The 19013-nt window shown below is 36.2% G+C and overlaps 1 protein-coding gene across 4 annotated transcripts in view; it reads left to right on the top strand.

The window, feature by feature from the left end:
- The window catches only part of BACH2 (BTB domain and CNC homolog 2), a 416861-nt gene that overhangs the window by 343663 nt on the left and 54185 nt on the right, over positions 1–19013 (top strand). The window contains exon 1 of one of the 4 annotated variants that reach the window (XM_031964519.1): positions 15351–18146. The exons of the other annotated variants lie outside the window; for them this stretch is intronic. The gene's annotated coding sequence lies outside the window, so the exon portion shown is untranslated. Of the gene's footprint in view, positions 1–15350; positions 18147–19013 lie in introns of those variants that run through there. 4 annotated transcript variants of the gene reach the window in all.

A 19013-nucleotide genomic window follows, 5' to 3' on the forward strand; every position in this document is an offset into this window, starting at 1 on the left:
GGAGAAGTGATGAGGCAGGACTCCTGAGGATGGTGGGAAAATGGAGTCCATTTATTTCAAGGTCTTTCCCCTTTATATAATGTAACAAAAACAACAGGGCAAGTCGTTTCATTTTTCTAAGCCTAAATTATCTTGTCTATAAAATGAAAGCGTTGGACTAGATGGTAAATTTCAAAGGGTTCTTTGATGTCCCTTCTAGCTCTAGATTTGGGGCCTGTGAAAGAGATGAATTAGTGATTTCTAATGTTCCTTCCAGGACTGACATTCTATGATTCTCCTTCAGCCTCATATAAACTGATGTAGCAACAGCCTCATTTTAGAGATGTGGAAATTAAGCTCAGGAAAGTGGCTCACTTATCATACAAGTAAGTATGAAAAACAGCATTTAACTCCAGCTATCTCCTGGGCAGGGCCACACAGGAGAAGTCTAATCTCTGTGTTGGGGAGCAAATAAAATGAAGCCCTCAGCTGATTCTAGAATATCTTGTCCTGAGTTGCTGTGGCCCATCCCAACATGGTGCCTAAAGTCTGAACTGGAATTACGCATTAGAGATCAGTTGCCCAATCAGTTAGTCAGCAAGTATTTATTAAGTATCTACTCTGTGCCAAATATCATGCTAAGCACCAGGAATACAAAGATGTAAGTGAAATAAGTATTTCCTATCTATAAGGAATTTGTAATCTATCAAGAAGAGAAAATGTCAAGATAAATAGTTGCAAAAATAATTTTGGAGGAAGACACTGACAGCTTAGAAAGGAGAGGAGTTGAAATTAAGAAAAGTTATATTTAAACAGTGGCTCTTTAGCTAATCATCGAAGGAAGTGAGAATTCTCCAAGGTGGAAGTAGAGAGAAAAAACTCTCACTTGCTCTTCCCTCCTTCCCTGCCCCTATCCCTCCATCCCTTCCTCCCTCCCCCCGCCTCTCTCTCCTTTCTTCTCTCTCTCCCCCCTCTCTCTTTCTCTCACCTTCTCCTTCTCTCCCCTTCTCCCTTATTCTCTCTCCCTCCCTCCGTGTCTCTCTCTCTCTCTCTCTCTCTCTCTCTCTCTCTCACACACACACACACACACACACACACACACACACACAGCCCAAGACAAGGAGACAGGGAATGGTGTTACCATAGGTGAAGAATAGCAAAGTGACTAGTTTAGTCTTACCATATTATGCATGGAAGGAAGCAACATGTAATAAGGCTGGAAAGGCAGATGGTGCCAGCTACTAAGCCACCTCAGAAATATCATCATCTCTATTTCTTCTACCTGGTTGAAATTCAGAAGCCAAAGAATAGAGCCAGGTACAGACCTAAACACCATCAGGAGGGACCGTGCCTCTTAGAGTGTTTTCTACTGCCACTTTATGATATACAGGTTGGAATAGGGTGTGTGCAGCTGACAATGTTTTTAAATGGCCCAGTTGTTCTTAAATCAAGCTCAAGAGCAAAATATGCCACAATCCATTCTAGCAGCTGCTGGCTTGGGACACCAGTTCTATGTGTACACAAACTCACATGCTGAGTCCATGTTAAAAGTAATTTGTACATCGAGGAGAAATAACATCTATAGAAATGTCTTGGAACTCAAACAGTTTGCTCTTTTTTTGCTCTTTTTCATAGTCTGTTAACTCACCAGTTACATTGGTGTTAATTGACCACTTATTGTGCCCTAAATAAGTAGTGTTCCTTTCTTTAGTTTAACAATACCAATACTTTCCATCCGATATTTTCTTTGTATTCCTTGTTTAACTTGTTCAAGATATCAGTAGATTGGTTGAGCATTCCAGACAATAGAAGTTTGTAAGAGTCGTTTATAGTCTTAAGGTAGATGCAGAAAAACTCAAGGGAGATCTATGTTTTCAACTACTAACAAGACAAAATGGAGAAAAAAATCTTTTTAGCAAATTTCTCTGACAAATATGATCTACTATTTCAACTTAAAATCGGCAAGATATAAGATCAGTTGTGTCTCATACTTAGTTCATCGTGTGACTTTGGGCAACTTATAACCTCTCTGTACCTCAGTTTCTTCATCTGTAAAACAAAGATAATACAGGTACCTGTATCCCAGGACTGTTGTGAAGATAAATTGAGGTGATATTTTTAGAGCACTTTATAGATCTTAAACAGCTATGCAAATACTATTATCATTATTATTATTATTATCAAGACGTATAGGTAACTGATCCAAAAATATAAAATCAAAACCATTCTTCATTGGATAAGTAGTCACAGGATACAAATAGTTTTCAAGGGAAGAAATGCAAACTGTTAATAATAATAATAATATAAAAAGGCTCAAGTTACTAATAATAAGAAAATTTAATTAAAAAATTAAAATAAGTCACAGGGTTCACTTCACTCTTATCAAGCAGCAAAAGAAGAATATGGCAGTTGCTGGAAGGACTGTTGTGAGTTCAGGCATACTGATGCGCATACTATGAGCAAAGCTGTGAATTGGTTCAGTCATTCTAGAAAACAATTTTGAACCATACCCTAAGAGTCACTTAACTGTACATCACCTTTGACCCAGCAATACTATTACTAGCTATATGCTTGTAGTCAAAAACTCAAACACAAAAAAAGAACCCATATGTACAAAGAAAAAAAACCTTATAACTATAATAATAGCATTTATATAATGCTTTAAGATTTGAAAGGGGGGCAGCTATATGGCACATTAGATAGAGCACCATCCCTGAAGTCAGGAAAACCTGAGTTCAAATCCAGCCTCAGACACTTAATACTTCCTGGCTTTGTGACCCTGGGCAGGTCACTTAACTCCAATTGCCTCAGAAAAAAAAATTGAAAAAGGTTGAAGCCTTTAGGCAGATGCTACAAATTTCCCTTTTTACAGATGAAAAACTGTGGCAGAAGCTAAGTGACTTGCTCAAGATCACACAGCTAATAAGTGTCGAGTTAGAATTTGAGCTCTGATCTAGCACTCTGTCCATTGCTCCACCAAGTTACCCTGATTATAACAGCACTTTTTATCATAGCAAGGAATTAGAAAAAAGGGGGATGCATTTTAGTTGAGGAGTGACTAAATTGTAGCAAATGAACATAATGGAATACTACTAAATTAAATTGCTAATTCAGAGATTCAGAGAAACCTTGAAAAACTCATATAAACTGGTAGAGGATTTACACAGAAAACAGTTTACACAATGGTCATAATACTGAGAAAGAAAACATCTTTGAAAAATAGAGAAATCTGATTCATTTGGTGACCAGTTATTACTGTAGAAGACTGTTGGTAAAACTTATTGCCCGTCTTTTGACAAAAAAATAAGTAAAGGAGGTACAGAATGAGACACATAACCTATTCACTCGTGGCCGATATATTGAATTGTTTTTCCTGTCCATGACTACTTGTTAACTTTGGGTAAGGTGATCAAAATTAGAAGACCAGAAGTCTTACCCACTGCTCATTCAAACCTCTCCAGAATAGGAATCATGCATAAGAAATAAAACAATTTCAACTGTCTCTGACCCAGAATCCTAATGAGCTAAAAAACCTGGTGAATTAATAACAAAGGTCAATCTTTAATACCCTCGTTCAGCATCCCTTTCCCCTATGCGCCACTGCTTTTTGGCAGGCTACATAAGCTATTTGTGAGTTCGATTCTGCCTATCTTCCCCTCCCCAGCACTCCTTCATGATGGAAAGCTAAAAGGCAGAAGTTAAAAAGCAATATATCAGCACTCTGTGCTGCAATAGTACCCCGCCAGACAATTGAGGAATAGAGGGTACTGGGGTACTATGCCAGCAAATATGTGATTGTACTAGACCTGAGGGAATTCCCCAGTGTGGAGGAGGTTGAGACAAGTTTGAGCTCCAGCCCCCTGAGTAACCACCATCAAAGGGGAAGGAATCAGAAAGTGAACAAGAAGGAAACGGAGAAAATAAGACTAAAGTTACAAAGATTTCAGGACGAAAAAAAACTAAATTAATGTCCTTGAGCATAAACATATAAAACAGTGTAACTATACTTAGTTGTTACATGAGAAGGGAGCTGATTGTCTTGGGGAAGAAGTGAGTCAGTGAATAGTGATAGAGATTTTTACAAAGAAAGAAAGCAATATCAATAAAACATTTAAGTGATACAAAAAGAAGTCTGAAATAGCATACAAACAAGGTGATTTTATTGCAACTATGTTAAATTTAATATGAATCTTTTTTTTTTAACATGAACCACACATAATGAGTTTACAATTTCCTAGAACTTGTTCTTGGTGGGGAGAAGAGAATTTGTATCCAGAAATGTTAACTTTTACTTTTGTGAATGATTGTTCAGTTCATAATAATAAAAAAAAACTTTTAAACAAAAATAAAAACAGAAAAGCTTTCTAATAAAAGCTATCTAAACATTCAATGAGCTACCGTGATAGATAGAATCCTCTCTCAGTGGAATTTGCAAGTGGAGGTTAAATAAGCACTTGAGGTTTAGGGTGTGTGTTAAAAGAAACTAGTACCTCTGGGGATGAAGGTACCCAAGCCTTTTACAAGGCTACTTTCCACTTTTGGTGTCCATTGTTCCACCTAATTCTCTTTTATGAGACAATTGAGGTTAAGTGACCTGCCCAGGGTCATATAGCTAGGAAGTGTGTCTAGGGTCAGATTTGAATCAACACTTTCCTGACTCCTGGGTCAGTGCTCTACCCACTGCCCCATCTAGCTGCCCCACATCCAACAAATAATCACATGTGGCTTCAAGAAGCTGTAGTGTGCACAGTGGCCATACCCCAATAAACCATTTTGGCAGATGAGCTAAACCACATTGAGAGTAACCAAGGGGTCTCAAATCCTACAGTGAGTTGGAGAATATCTACCCCAAGCATATAATGACTTCCCCTGGTGGGATGGGTAAATGATTACAAATTGTTCTCATTTTGGCCATGAAGGCAGGTGAAGCAGGTGGTGTGGAGGGCTTAGAGCTTGGTTAGACATCAAAAACACCAAGGTCATCCACTTCATCTCAAGTCATCACCATGATGACTCTGGAAGAGAGAGTGAGGCTGACCACTTAATGCCATTCTGCCTCACTTAAATCCAATTTACACATTAATAAAAAAAACAGGTGTTTTTATATATATATAGATATAGATATACACATATAGATATAGACATATATATGTTGGACTCATTTTGGATAGGGGTAAAACTACATAAATCTGATATCTCAAGAGAATGTAAGCTCCTTGTAATCAGAAATCTGTTTTGGGATAAAAATCAGTTTGCTTTTTAAGTATCCCTACTATATAGTGTATATGTAATATATTCCTAATCGCAATGCCCAGTGTAATAGTAGGACCTTTAAAATATGCTTATTAAATTGTATTGGATCGATTCCAGCGCTCAAAATTTTATGGTTCTCTTCCTACCTGTGTGACCTTGGGCAAGTCACTCAACCCCAATTGCCACAGGGAAAAAAATTATGATTTTATGAGAGAGTAATGGAACTTGGACTCAGGTCTTTGGACTACATAGGGAACATATAAGTATGTTTTAGGAAACATTCTTACATAGACAGATGTAGTTAAAAAAAAAAGTATTATGCCATCTAGGAGAGAGAGTAGGGGGAAGAAGAGAAAAATTTGAAACACAAGGCTATGCAAGGATCAATGTTGAAAAATTATCTGTGCATATGTTTTGAAAATAAAAAGTTTTAATAAAAAAAAAGAAAAAAGTAATAATATTATACACAAAGTGGCTCACATCTCTTGGAATGAATGGGCTTCTCAAAATAATAGCAACTGATATTTTTTTTCAGTTTTAAGATTTACACAATTGCAGCTTTTTTTTTTTTTTTAATTTAATAGCCTTTTATTTACAAGATATATACATGGGTAACTTTACAGCATTAACAATTGCCAAACTTCTTGTTCCAATTTTTCACCTCTTACCCCCCCCCACCCCCTCCCCTAAATGGCAGGATGACCAGTAGATGTTAAATATATTAAAATATAACTTAGATACACAATAAGTATACATGACCAAAACATTATTTTGCTGTACAAAAAGAATCAGACTCTGAATTATTGTACAATTAGCTTGTGAAGGAAGTCAAAAATGCAGGTGTGCATAAATATAGGGATTGGGAATTCAATGTAATAGTTTTTAGTCATCTCCCAGAGTTCTTTTTCTGGGTATAGCTAGTTCAGTTCATTACTGCTCCATTAGAAATGATTTGGTTGATCTCGTTGCTGAGGATGGCCTGATCCATCAACTGGTCATCATCTAGTATTGTTGTTGAAGTATATAATGATCTCCTGGTCCTGCTCATTTCACTCAGCATCAGTTCGTGTAAGTCTCTCCAGGCCTTTCTGAAATCATCCTGTTGGTCATTTCTTACAGAACAGTAATATTCCATAATTTTCATATACCACAATTTATTCAGCCATTCTCCAACTGATGGACATCCATTCAGTTTCCAGTTTCTAGCCACTACAAAAAGGGCTGCCACAAACATTCGTGCACATACAGGTCCCTTTCCCTTCTTTATAATCTCTTTGGGATATAATCCCAGTAGTAACACTCACAATTGCAGATTTCTAACAGTGACCTGGTGGAGTAGATATTGAAAATACTACTATCCCGTGTTATATATGGGAAATAACTGATTCAATACAATAATTGTATAACTAAAGCAGGGGCTCCCTGAACTTTGGAAAAGGCCCCACAAAGAAGCCCCCTAGAAAAAATGCCTAAATTTTAATCAGGCGGTGCTATTTTGTTAGCCAACAAATTGATTCCTATCTCCTGCAGCTTCAACTTTATACTCCTCTGGTCCTACCTGCCTATTTCATTTGCAAATTTTGACTCTGCTCACTTGAGGAACACATTTTCCAAACAATGATGTTCCTTGTGAGACAGTCCTGAGGCCCAGACATGTCTTGTACTCTTTTTCTTAGATGTGTTTGGCTGGTACGGAGCCAGAGTGGTTCTGGCTAGCACCTCTCACATTCCTTCATCCTGGACCTTCTCCAGAAAGCTGGGCTGGCTCTCTCCTGTACACACTACCATGCCTGCTCCTTACAACACAATTGGGAGGAGGGAAAGATTCAGGTTTGATCCGATTTCCTTTGTGCCTCGAGTCTATGAGCTGTTTTCATACAGCCATTCTTAGCCTAGTTAGCCTCTTTCTTTCCATTCTCAGAGATGATTGAATCCTGTAAATTTCTGCTGCTGAGTTATTTTTGGCTTTCTTTCTCTCAGCTAGGGTGCCTGTCTGCTCACCGACAACTATTAACAGCTGTTTGAAGGGGCTTTGAATTCCCAGGCTTCTTGCTGGAGTGTATTTGAACAATGGCCTTCAAGAGCTATTGCAGAGAAAATTGTAAAGGAGAGAGGGAAATGACAGAGAAGTCACCTAAAGCCCACTCTTTTTTCTGGAGACATTTTTTCACTTTTTTTCTTTCTTCCTCCCTCCCTTCCATCCTTTCTCTCTTCCCTTTCTTCCTCCTTTTCTCCTTTCTTTCTTTCTTCCTGCCTTCCTTCTTCGGAAAAACAGAAACCCTATGGATGAGAAAGGCCAAAAACTAGAGAGGAAGGAACTGTCTACCCAGCTGAGCTCCTCTAGAATCTAATTAAGCCAAATGATCTCATCTGTTAGTTCCTTCATGGCTCATTGTGTCATTCACAGCATTTTCCCTCTAGGAATAGATCAAGAAGTTCTAGAATGTCAGGAGGAGACTAAACTAGCATCCCTCACCCACTAGTGTCAGTGGCCCCCATTTTTCATCCACTTAACCCATATTGGCTGAGCATCCAAGGAAACATTTGGAATTATCCCTTTTCAAAATGGCAACGTCTCACCCTTCAGCATAGTAATAAGCTGTTTGTGGTGCTGTTATAGATGGAGGGGTGCTATAAGCTTAAGGTTTAGGAAGAAAGACAGCAACCCGCTCCCAGATGTTCAGCATTCTGCCTTCTCCTCAGGAAGTCATTTCCCCCGCACTAGGAGCTTTTCCAGTTAGCCTGTGTTGAGTACCTTCCCTTCACAAAGACTTTAAAAACACCAGTAGTGCCATTTGAAGAGTGTCATGCACCTTGTAAACATTAATCCATTAATCCTCACTAACCCCAGGAGGGAGGCAAGTGTTGTTACTGTTAATTGAGCAATGATTAACACTCTAGATCTACAGAATACTTTGCCATCCTTCACTACTTAACCCCCTGGCACCACACCAAAGACTTGTGAGGGATATTGTGTTCTTATCCCCATTTTTCAGACAAGGCAACTTGAGAAGCAGACACAGTGTCGTGCCTCAGGCCTCAAGCCAGAATAAGCATCCATTTGCTTTAATTATTAACTCAGTCCTCCATCTATCCATAAGCCTTGCCTCATATGTTTAAACCTCCCCATCATCGTGGGGGGAAAAGGAAATATAATGGCAATTTGAAGGGGGTCCAAGGTTGGAATGTATTTTGCATGGTTATTTGCATAGAATTGTAGAAATATACACATTTCTATGCTCTTTCACATATCTTCAAATGTAATAAGTTCTCAGGGGGAGGGAGTTTAGTGCATTTTTTTATTTGTATTTATTTATTTCAAACACACATTCCTGATAGTCATATTTACCTATGCAAAAATTTACCCTCACTCCTTCCCAGCCTTTTCAGATATCCCAGATGTCTTCCTAAATTGTCTTTCAAAGCTCTCTAACTTTTATCTTATTATCTTAATTTCCTCCCAGTACACAAACACAGAGAGTCATATATTCTCACACACACCCTTTTAGAGTAAGGGCACAAAGTTTAAAGACAAGATGACACTAAATACGATGTGTATAAACTCCTTTTCCTTTTCTTTTCATCTTTTCTGTTCTCTTTCTCTCTTTTCCTCTTTACCAGATGTAGAAGTGACATTGATGTACCAGCATGGTATGACAAATTAAGTAGGTTTGGCCTGTGGGTGCTATAGGCTTCTCATTATACTGCTAAGTAGCTGTAATTTATAAGATGTTAGTTAGGATTTGGTCATTTTCTCATTACTTGAGTACTTCAAGGATATATGAAAGAATCTTAATTGTATCAATATGGTTGCTCCTTTCACCAAAGCAGCTTGTCTATAAGCTAATATGTAATAATGATAATAATATATGGTACTTTACATTGTATTTACATAGCACTTTCAGGATTGCCAAGGACTTTACAGATATCTCACATACCTTTGCAACAGCTCTTCTACATGTACCGCTATGACTGACTGCATCTTATAGATGAGGAAATTGAAGTTGAGGGAAGTGAATTGAATTGTCCCAAGTCATACAGTGAATAAGTTCCTGAGAAAGGATTTAAATTCGTGTCTTCCTGAATATCTGTGGACCAAAAAAAAAAAAAAATCCTCATTCTTTGTCTTTCCTGGTAATAGGACTCTGCAGGTTTATTTAGGCTTTTCTTCAAGCAACAGATATATGGTTTATCACTAACCTCAGAAATGAAGTTTTCCCAGCTTCACAGGATCTGTCAAAATATACATCTTCCTGATAGCAATTTCCAAAATCCAAGGTAATCACCATGAGATACCAGATTTTCTTTGAGTCAAGGAGTCCTCACTACAGCCTACAGAATCACAGAACTTGAGAGTTGTTAGGAACTTCACTGTCCATCCAGCCAAATCACACCCAACATTCCTTGAACAATTCAGAATTGTCAGATTGTTTTGTTTTATTTTGTTTTACCAATGATGTCTGCTCAGGCTTAAGCATATACCTAACAAGACCTCTTGGCTAAATTGATTTTCAAATGTGTAGCAGAATAACCTTCCCTTTCCTTCCTCCCTAGTCTTATTGCGTGCACACACACACACACACACACACACATCAGTGAGTAATGATTTCCCAGAGGGAGGGAATGAAGAGGAGAATTGTGTAGACTGATTCCTCACAGACTGATAAGAGACTGGTACTAAGCTTAGTACAGTATAAGGCAAAAAGTAAGCATATCTAGATATAGATTGCTAGATTGATTTTTTTTGTCTACCTTACTAATAATAATAATAGCTAGGCAGCTAAGTGATCCAATAGATAGAGCACTGGACCAATAGTCAGGAAGACTCAAATTCAAGTTTTACCTTAGAGACTTACTCTCTAGTACCTTGGCTGGTACAGAGCCATAAGATAAGCTATTTTATCTCTGTCTCAGTTTCTATTTCTGTAAAATGAGAATAATAATAACACCTATATCCTAGGTATATTGTGAGGATAAAATAAAATAATAGTTGTCAAATGCTTTGTGAAACTTAAGGTGTTATGTAAATGCTAACTATATAGCCTTTAGGGTTTGCAAAGCACTTCACATAAATATCTCATTTGGTTCTTACGACAACCCTGGGAAGTATGTGCTGCTATCCCTATTTTACGGGAAACTGAGACTGAGACTTGTCCAGGTCACACAGCTAATCAGTGACTAAGAAGGTTTTTAACTCGGGTCTTCCTGACTCCAAGTATAGCACTGTATCCATTTTACCTTCTAACTATTGCAACAAGGATAGAAGAAAAAATAAATAAATAATAAAAATAAACAAGGATAGAAGAGAAAAAGCAAGAGCAAGTGGAAATGTAGCACAGTTAAATGCTTAAAAAAAAAAAAAGTAGGAGTGTTACATGATATAATTCAGTGGTATCCCCTGTTTTCAAGTTCCTTATACAATCAGTCCTCAACTTTAGCAGGGGTAACATCCTTAGAAAGTGGTGTGAAAGCCAAAAAGGCAAGTGTTGATACATTGAGATTAAAGGAAATCAGTTAGGTTTCCACAACCACCAAAAACTGCAATCTTTCCCTAGAGATTTCTGAAAATATACTTTCTACGTACAGTTCTTTATAACAAAACATTGTTTCAAATAATATGTACTTTTCCTAACATAGTAACCATGAAATAACCCTTACAGTTCAGTACACAAAATCAAATTGGCAACATGTAAAACATTTTTCTAACTAGTAATTCCCTAGAATTTTTGTGATCTTTTAGGAAAATATTAATTTCATATGTTTAGAAGAATTGCACATGTTTAACCCATATTAAATTACTGTCTTGGGGAAGAGGGAAAGAGGAGAAAGGGAGAAAAGTTTGGAACATAAGGTTTTGCAAAAGTGGATGTTGAAAACTCTTCATGTATTTTGAAAAATAAAATTTAAAAAATATTTTATCATTAAAAAAGAAAATATTGATTTCAGACAACATTCACTTTTTATAAAACATGGAATCTATAGCATAATTTAAGCATAATTTTCTCCTTTTTGCAGATATGACAAATCATCAGTTCTTTGACAACAAAGTCAAAGCTGACAAGTGGCTACAAACATGCAAAGAGTTTCTCTAATACCTTTATTTTCTCACTGAACCTAATCACTTGACTTTGCATCCTTGGGCTTAGAGCCCACAAGACTTGCACTGTGCTTGGGGATAATTGCACCATAGAACTTGAGTTTCAAAGGCAAATAATGAAAATATGCAGCAAATACATATGTAACTTTTTATAATAATAGAATGAGAAAGACCAGTGAAGTGCCTAGTAGAATATTAGCCACTCCAGAAACTTGTGTAAATCACACATCTTATTTTTTTCTCCCTTGCTCATAGCTACATATGTGTCCATCTGGTTGCCTATCCAAAAGTGAAAATGAGGTTACTTAATAAAATCACACAGATGCTTAAAGTCACAAAAGTGAATGGGAATGTTGATAATTGTGCTTTGCAGAACTACAGTTCTTTTCATTTTAAAAAGATGTCCTTTCAAACAGTCAGTAGTTCCCAATTTTTTATTATTGTTTATGTTAGCTTCTTGTTGGAGTATTCTTTCCTATTAACAGTTGCATGTGACATACAGTAATTCTGAATGGTAGTTGTTTCTTCCCTTGAACATATAGTAATTCTTGAAGATGTAATTCAGGTTCCTTTCCATGGGAACTTTCACTAGAACACTTTTCTCACCAGTTTTTTTTCCTTTCTGTCATCCAGGAACATAGGAGGGAAGAGTTATTTGGAGAAAAGGAGTTACCTAAAAGTCTGTAAGAAGCCAGGTCAAAAATATCATATAGTTAAGAAGTTATAGAAATTTAACGAGTGGAGAAAATTTAGACAATTTTTAAATGCTGTTATCATTCAAAAGAAAACCTCTGACATAGAGACAAAGAAAATGGTATTGTACCCCAAATCAGTATACTTCTTTGTAGAGAACTTTGGCATCTTTCTAAGAAAAGAGGGAGGGTGTCTTGGTAAATCTTCCTAGCATGACTGTGATATTTCCCACTTGTTAAAGTTAAAATTCTAAGCACTTGTAGATAGAGTAACACTAAGCCACAGAGTGATGAAAGTTTGGTCATTTCATAGGGAAGTCAGAGGTCAAAACCTACTCTCTAGTTTCTTGTCATTTTAATCCTGGTTTCTGGTTCTTACAGAATAGGGTTCCACAGCTTCTCTTGAATATAATAACCAATACCCCAAAAAAATACATTATATTATAGGATATAAGAAAAAGACCTCTTTTGTGTAAATACATATATATATATATATATATATATATATATATATATATATATATACTGCTTTTTTCCCCTTGTCTTTAGATTTAGATTTGAATCATTGTAAGTCACATAATATGGAGCTATAGCTCTATGTATGTCTGAAAGGTATATGCACTTATCAGAGACTTCATTGAATATGCAGCTCATGTTATTTTCATCCACATATAGTACAAAGCAAGAAGAAATCTAAGTAGGTCATCGAGTTTAGCCTTCTGTCTCTGAAAGTAAACCAAACAATCCAAGAGAGATTGTGATCTATCTTAATATTAAAGCTCTTCAGACATGGAGACAACACCACTCCCTTTGATAGCCTTTTGTAGTTTAACAGTGGTGTCAGAAGATCCCTTTCTATGTCTAATCCAAATCTTTCCTGATATCTTTTAATCCCATTTTCTTCTATAATGATGCAAAACAAAACGTTATATTCTCCTCTGTCAGTGGATTCATGATATTATAAGTGTAGGCTTTCCCTTTAATAATGGAAAACAGTTCACAAATCCCTCCATGTCTGCCCTTTCTATCCCATTCTTAGCCATATTCTCCTATAAAACTGCCACAGGGGACATACCCAAAGTACTGAGAGCTCTCCTTGTGTTCTCTTGTCATTGCCAAGTATACCAATTGTGCATACAAACTGCAAATCAGTATTTTCTAATTCTCACGGGTGACTGATTCATTTTTTTCCAGTCATACTTAATTTTGTTTATCATAACAGCTATTTGCTCATAATAATCATTCATGTATAGCAAATAAAATTTTATATCATGACACCTTACTTTATGGCTATAGATATGGGTCAAATCTCATCCTCAAATGAAATAGGCAATACTTTTAACTTAGAGTTAGCATGAGTCAGATTGTTAATGCAGTTCTCCAACATCAGTGTTTTAAAGGAGCTCCACTAATTATGTTGAAAACTGTACCTCTAGAGTTCCCAGGTTTGATGATCATGGGATAGATTTTTTTTTTTTTAGATTTTCTTAAATAGGAACCATTCTTTCATCTTTTTGTCATATTTTTACTCACATTTTTTCTATACGCTTCTTAAAATATTAAATTCCTCTCCAACTTGAACTTCACCAGAAAAAAATTAAGAAGTCAGAGAATTATTTTCTAGTTTTAGCATTTAATACTCCCGAGATTACACAATAATAATAACATACTAATTCTTCATATAAAATGTCTAAAGATGTGATCTAGAGTGACCACTTTTTTATGGACTGAAAAGAATCCTTTATTTGGGTTCTCTCTTTTCCTTCTCCCTAAATCTTATTTAAATTGTACCTATTGAAATTCATCTTTTTTTCTTCTTTCCATTCTTTATTATTGTCAGAGTTAACTGAATTTCATTCCTATCTTCTAAAGTGATAATAATATCTCCTAGAAAATTAGTATAATCCCTATTATTAATGGGGATATTCAGTAACTCAAAGCTGGTTAACATATGTATATATTTATTTATATAAAATTTAGAGGTCAAAGGAATATAACACGAAATTTTAAGAAGCCCTGGTTTCAGAATCAGGGCCTCCCAGGGTTCATCTTCGCTACAAATTAAAATAGTGCAGTCCTTGTAAATGGAGGGAGTTGCTCACCTTGCTCACCTCTGAGGTTCATTTTAGATCTGAATCTATCATTTGATTCCATGCTAATTTGATATGTCCCTGATGAACATAAGTCTTGATTCACTCCTCATTGTTCAGTTTAGGACTATTGTCTAATGTCTTCTCATTAGAAAACATTTAATTATGGGCAAATTAAGTAAATTTGAGAAGAAAATATGCTTCCAAAACATTTCTCATTAGATTCTTCTAACAGGATTTTTATAGTTGATCAGTTATTTTTTAATCATGTCTAAAATTTTGTGACTCTTTTGGGATTTTCTTGGCAAAAATATTAGAATGATTTGCCATTTTTCCCTCTAATTCATTTTACAAATGAGGAACCTGAGGCCAGCAGGATTAAATAAGACTTGCCCAGGGTCACAAAGCTAATAAGTATCTAAGGCTGGATTTGAACTCAGGAAAATAAGTCTTCCTGACTCCAAACTTGGCACTCTGTCTACTGTGCTACCTACAGGTTACAATTTGGGGGGTGGGGAGATTTTTTTTTTTTTTGCAAGGCAACTTAGACCATCCTCAATTGCAAATTAATTGTGTTCCCAATGGGTTATATTCCAAAAGATTTGTTTGTAATTCACTTGTTCAGCATTCAGTGTGTTTTTTTGGTATACCCACAGAAATAGCATTCTAAATGATGATTGGGTTTCTTCAAAAAGCTATTCCTCCCATATTCTATCTTAATTATATCATGACCATTACATCTTATTTGTGGATCCAGTGGCCTCTAAGATCCCTTCTGCCTCTAAATCTGTGGTCCTCCTACATGTTACAGTTTTCAAAATACTTTTACATACATTATTTTTACTCCTGTAGAAAAATATATACCAACTTCCAAGTCAGGAATTCAATGAAATGGGACTCCACCCACTAAGGACTTAAGAAACTTGGGCATATAGATAATCCTGGGCACCAACAAGTTATTCCTCTCTATTTATATACAAGAATATAACTCTCTATCTAGGTTAATCATTCCCCAGAGTGTTCTGAATTAGGGAATAAAAGGAAGTCACTTCCACTGGCATTTCCTAAGGACTATACAACTGCCCACTCAGGTTACTCACATGTCAGGTGAGTAACTGCCTGAGTTGGCTTGTTGTTGTTGTTTTAAATTCCTTCTATTTCAATTTCTCTTTATTTTTTTTATTTTTTTTTCCTTTCCAAGAATTGGAAGGAAATCAGTTTATTGTTTTGTCTTTTTCTTTCCTTATTGTCAATTTTTTTTTTAACCTTCTGTAATGTCTGTTTGTCACTATTTGTAAACTTTGTGATTTACTTGGGGGGAAAAAAAAAAACCATGTGTACTCACAACCTGGCCAGTCTAGTTAGAGACAGTCTACCTCAGTCTTCCCAAATAGCACTAGAGTGTTGGCTGTAATACTGCAATACATTCAGAGATTGTCATGACTGGTAAGCTAGCTACACTAGGCTTTGGTTTACCCACTTTCATTATGAGTGAGAAAATCCCGTAGTTAATTACAATGCATGAATGGGAAATATCCCTGGACTTATTTGCATTCATTTGTTGTTGGTAGTGTCTCTGTTGAGGTCTCTATCCTTGTTTTTACAGAGCTTTTGGCAGTGTTTCTGCAGTTGGTGTGTGAATTTTTATGATCTGTTGCATGTTATCCATGCAATTTCCTGCCCTGTAATGGTATCAGTTTTCCAGACACAGAGGAATACAGACTAAAACCCAGGAGCTCACATTAGCATAAAATGTCCCAGTTCTGTCAGTTTGATTAATTTGTCTCTTTGTCTCCTCTCTATATGATAAGTGCTATTAATGGTTGCAACACTTCATATGTCAAAGTCTTTCTTCCTAATGACTTGAAAATGCGGTTTATTTCCCCCCTTTTTGTATTATTTTTCTCATTTAGCATTCCACTCAAGTATAGATTTATGCCATGCTCTTTCATTATCTTACTGGTTGCAGCACTGGAGTGATTACATATGGTGTAGGGTACGCGTAAAGATGTGATCCCAGGGGCAACAGCTGCTGATGCAGGCTGAAAATAGATCCAGCGGACGCTCAGCACTTTTCCCAGAGGTCTTTTATTTATTAGTAACAGCCTTGGTATAGGACAGCTTGGATCCTCATTTAGCAAGATGACTTTTTGCCTTTCAGAACAGTGCAGTGACTTTGCTCTATTTCTTGACACTGCTGTGTAATTTTTTTTTCCCCTTCTTTGTATCTAAGCAATGACTTAACCTAACATAAATTGTAATATAATCCTGATATATAATGAACTCAAGGAACGACAGGCTCCATTCGGAGTAATGGAGCTTGACAGATCTAAGGTTTAAATTAAATAATCCTATTTGTAAGACAGCATTTGTACATGGTACACTGATTTAAAATGAACTTCTATTCTTCTCCAGTGACTCTTACACCGTTTTTAGTATTTTCTCTTCCAAGGGGACTTTTTTCAGGGAAAAAAAAAGCATTCAGAAGGGTTACATTTATTTGTCTTTGAGAAAAATGTGCTTCAAAGTCAGCAATAGGGAAGAATGATATAAAATGATTTCTATCCCATTCTGTTATTGAGAAAGAAAAAAATTAATTAATCCATTCAGTCAAATCTTAATGGCACTGATTTTTTTTAACCAGGGCAACATACCTGTATCACAAAATGTAAAGGGTGGAATTTAGAATGCACATCATTATTGATCTTTTGTAAAATATTCCAAGTCTATATAAGACTTAATTTTCACCAATGAACATACTTGTTAGCTTTTGGAATTTGCCTGAAAAGGGCGTATTTCGGGGGAATATTATCTTATTACATCCCTCCTACTTTTCTTAGATGTACCAGGAAAATGACAGACATGAAATGCTTTGTGCCGGTTAACAGATGATAGGACAGCATCGAGATAATAGTGCAACCTTTCCCTGCTATGTGATAACACACATGTGTTTTAGCTCCTTGCTCCAAATCAAAGGGAAAATCTTACTGTTCATGGAAGAATGACAGATTATGTTAATAAAAGCCCAACCCAATTTTTCTGAAGTCGTCAAGGAGAGAAGCTGCTCTAGTCCATCATTCATTAGCAGGACCTAGTAACATGATGAGAATGCCTTAAAAGACAAATGATGCTTCTAATAGAGAGGAAGCTTCTTTCCTTGAGATCAGTGGATAAGAAAGGTAAAAAGCCAAAGCAAGTTAGTGGATTTCCCTTTAACTATACTATAGTCTGATTTACTGGCCTAGAGTTAATCAAGTTCTACAACAGGAAACAGGGAATGATTCTCTTGCTCTGAAATTTTGATATAAAAACTTCTGGTCAGTCTAAAAGACTGTCCTATTTTAGAATATCTCCTACATTGTAATTCATATATTTAATTCCCCAATATGGAACTAGAGGGAATTATTTTCTATTAAGTTGCACTGGAAATTAATGCAGTGGTTCCTGAAAATGGGGAAAGTAGGAGTGCCTAGTTTGGTTTTATCAGGTATGGAATTCATAGGGTTGTTCAGAAATCAATAATACTAAATATTTTTTAAAATAACTCAACCCAGAGACAATTCAGTAAATAAAAACAGAAACTATTTTTTCTCTTTCTCATGAAAAAGTTTAAGTTCTTATTATTGTATCAAACTATGGTAATTGTGGTTAATATTTTCCTCCAGGTTTATTTGGGAGTTTATTTATACCACTAATAACCAGAGCTGCTGTAGCAATCAATGACTGCCGGCAATATTGTCACCTTTTAAATGCACTCTAATGTAACAATAATATTCTAGTCATAGAAATCTGTGGCAAGCAGCATCCTGCCTTGAATCCTTTCTTTCTTCTTTTTCCTTCTGTATGCCATTCTCTCTCTGTTTCACACACACTGAGCTCCCAAGCTCAGGCTGTGAGATCATCCTTAATTCACTCCATTGTGACACCATAATGTAGCTCATTTCATCTTCTATCTATTGACTTCAAAATGGGGGTAGCCAGGGAAGGGAAGAAAACTTGTCTACTACAGAAGATGTGAAATTCAGTCGTGACAGGGTGAATTAAGGATTGGATTTAAGTAGCTGTTAATTTTCTAACTTTTATGATGTTAAGTCAAATATATATTAATGTCCTGAGGGAAAGGAGAACCATCCAGGAGACAATTAAATGGGAGGTTGTATATATGTGTGTGTGTGAGAGCCTATCAGTGTGGTTGGTTAGCTAAACTGACCCTGTTTTCACCTCAGAACATAAAGACTTGGTTTTCTCCTCAAGGGAGGCTTCTGTATTCCAAAAATGTGCTACCTGAGTAAATTATCCCAGTTAATATTGTCAAATGTCTTGATACCTTTGAATTCCACTGTTCCCTGTCTATGCCACAGCCTCAATCATCACAGACTTAATCTGTGTTCAAGAACTAAATAGTTGCCTGTGCTTTAATTTTGGTTCCAGGGATTGCTTTCTTTTGCTCTGCATTTTTTTTTCATTTTCTGTCTGGTTTTGGTTGTAGACTCTAATCTATGTCCTATGCCAGGCAAGGATAGGTTAACCAGGTTCTGGTGACACTATCAAACAAAGAGTAAATCTCAATTAGTAGCATTAGAAACCTGTAAAACTCAAGTTCTCATCTTTAGTCACTCTAGGACCAGAATTTTAAGGGTCCCTTTTGTGAGGTGGGACCTTCTTTGGTTTTTATTTATACTCTTCTTCACTGTCCTTCTCCTTAACTTTTTAAGAAAGATTTACCCCCTTCACAGCTGTATTCATAGAATTATGATGGACCTTCCATGAATCCTTAGGATTATTTTGAGGATAATTGCCATTCATATGTGAAATAATGCTAGTTTTCTCAAAGACACACAGAGTATATTGTTGTTACTTGTATAATATGTTCAATGAGCACTAAAAAGATGGGAAACACAG

The sequence above is a fragment of the Sarcophilus harrisii genome, chromosome 4, assembly GCF_902635505.1.
Source record: "Sarcophilus harrisii chromosome 4, mSarHar1.11, whole genome shotgun sequence".
Classification (NCBI taxonomy): Eukaryota; Metazoa; Chordata; class Mammalia; order Dasyuromorphia; family Dasyuridae; genus Sarcophilus; species Sarcophilus harrisii.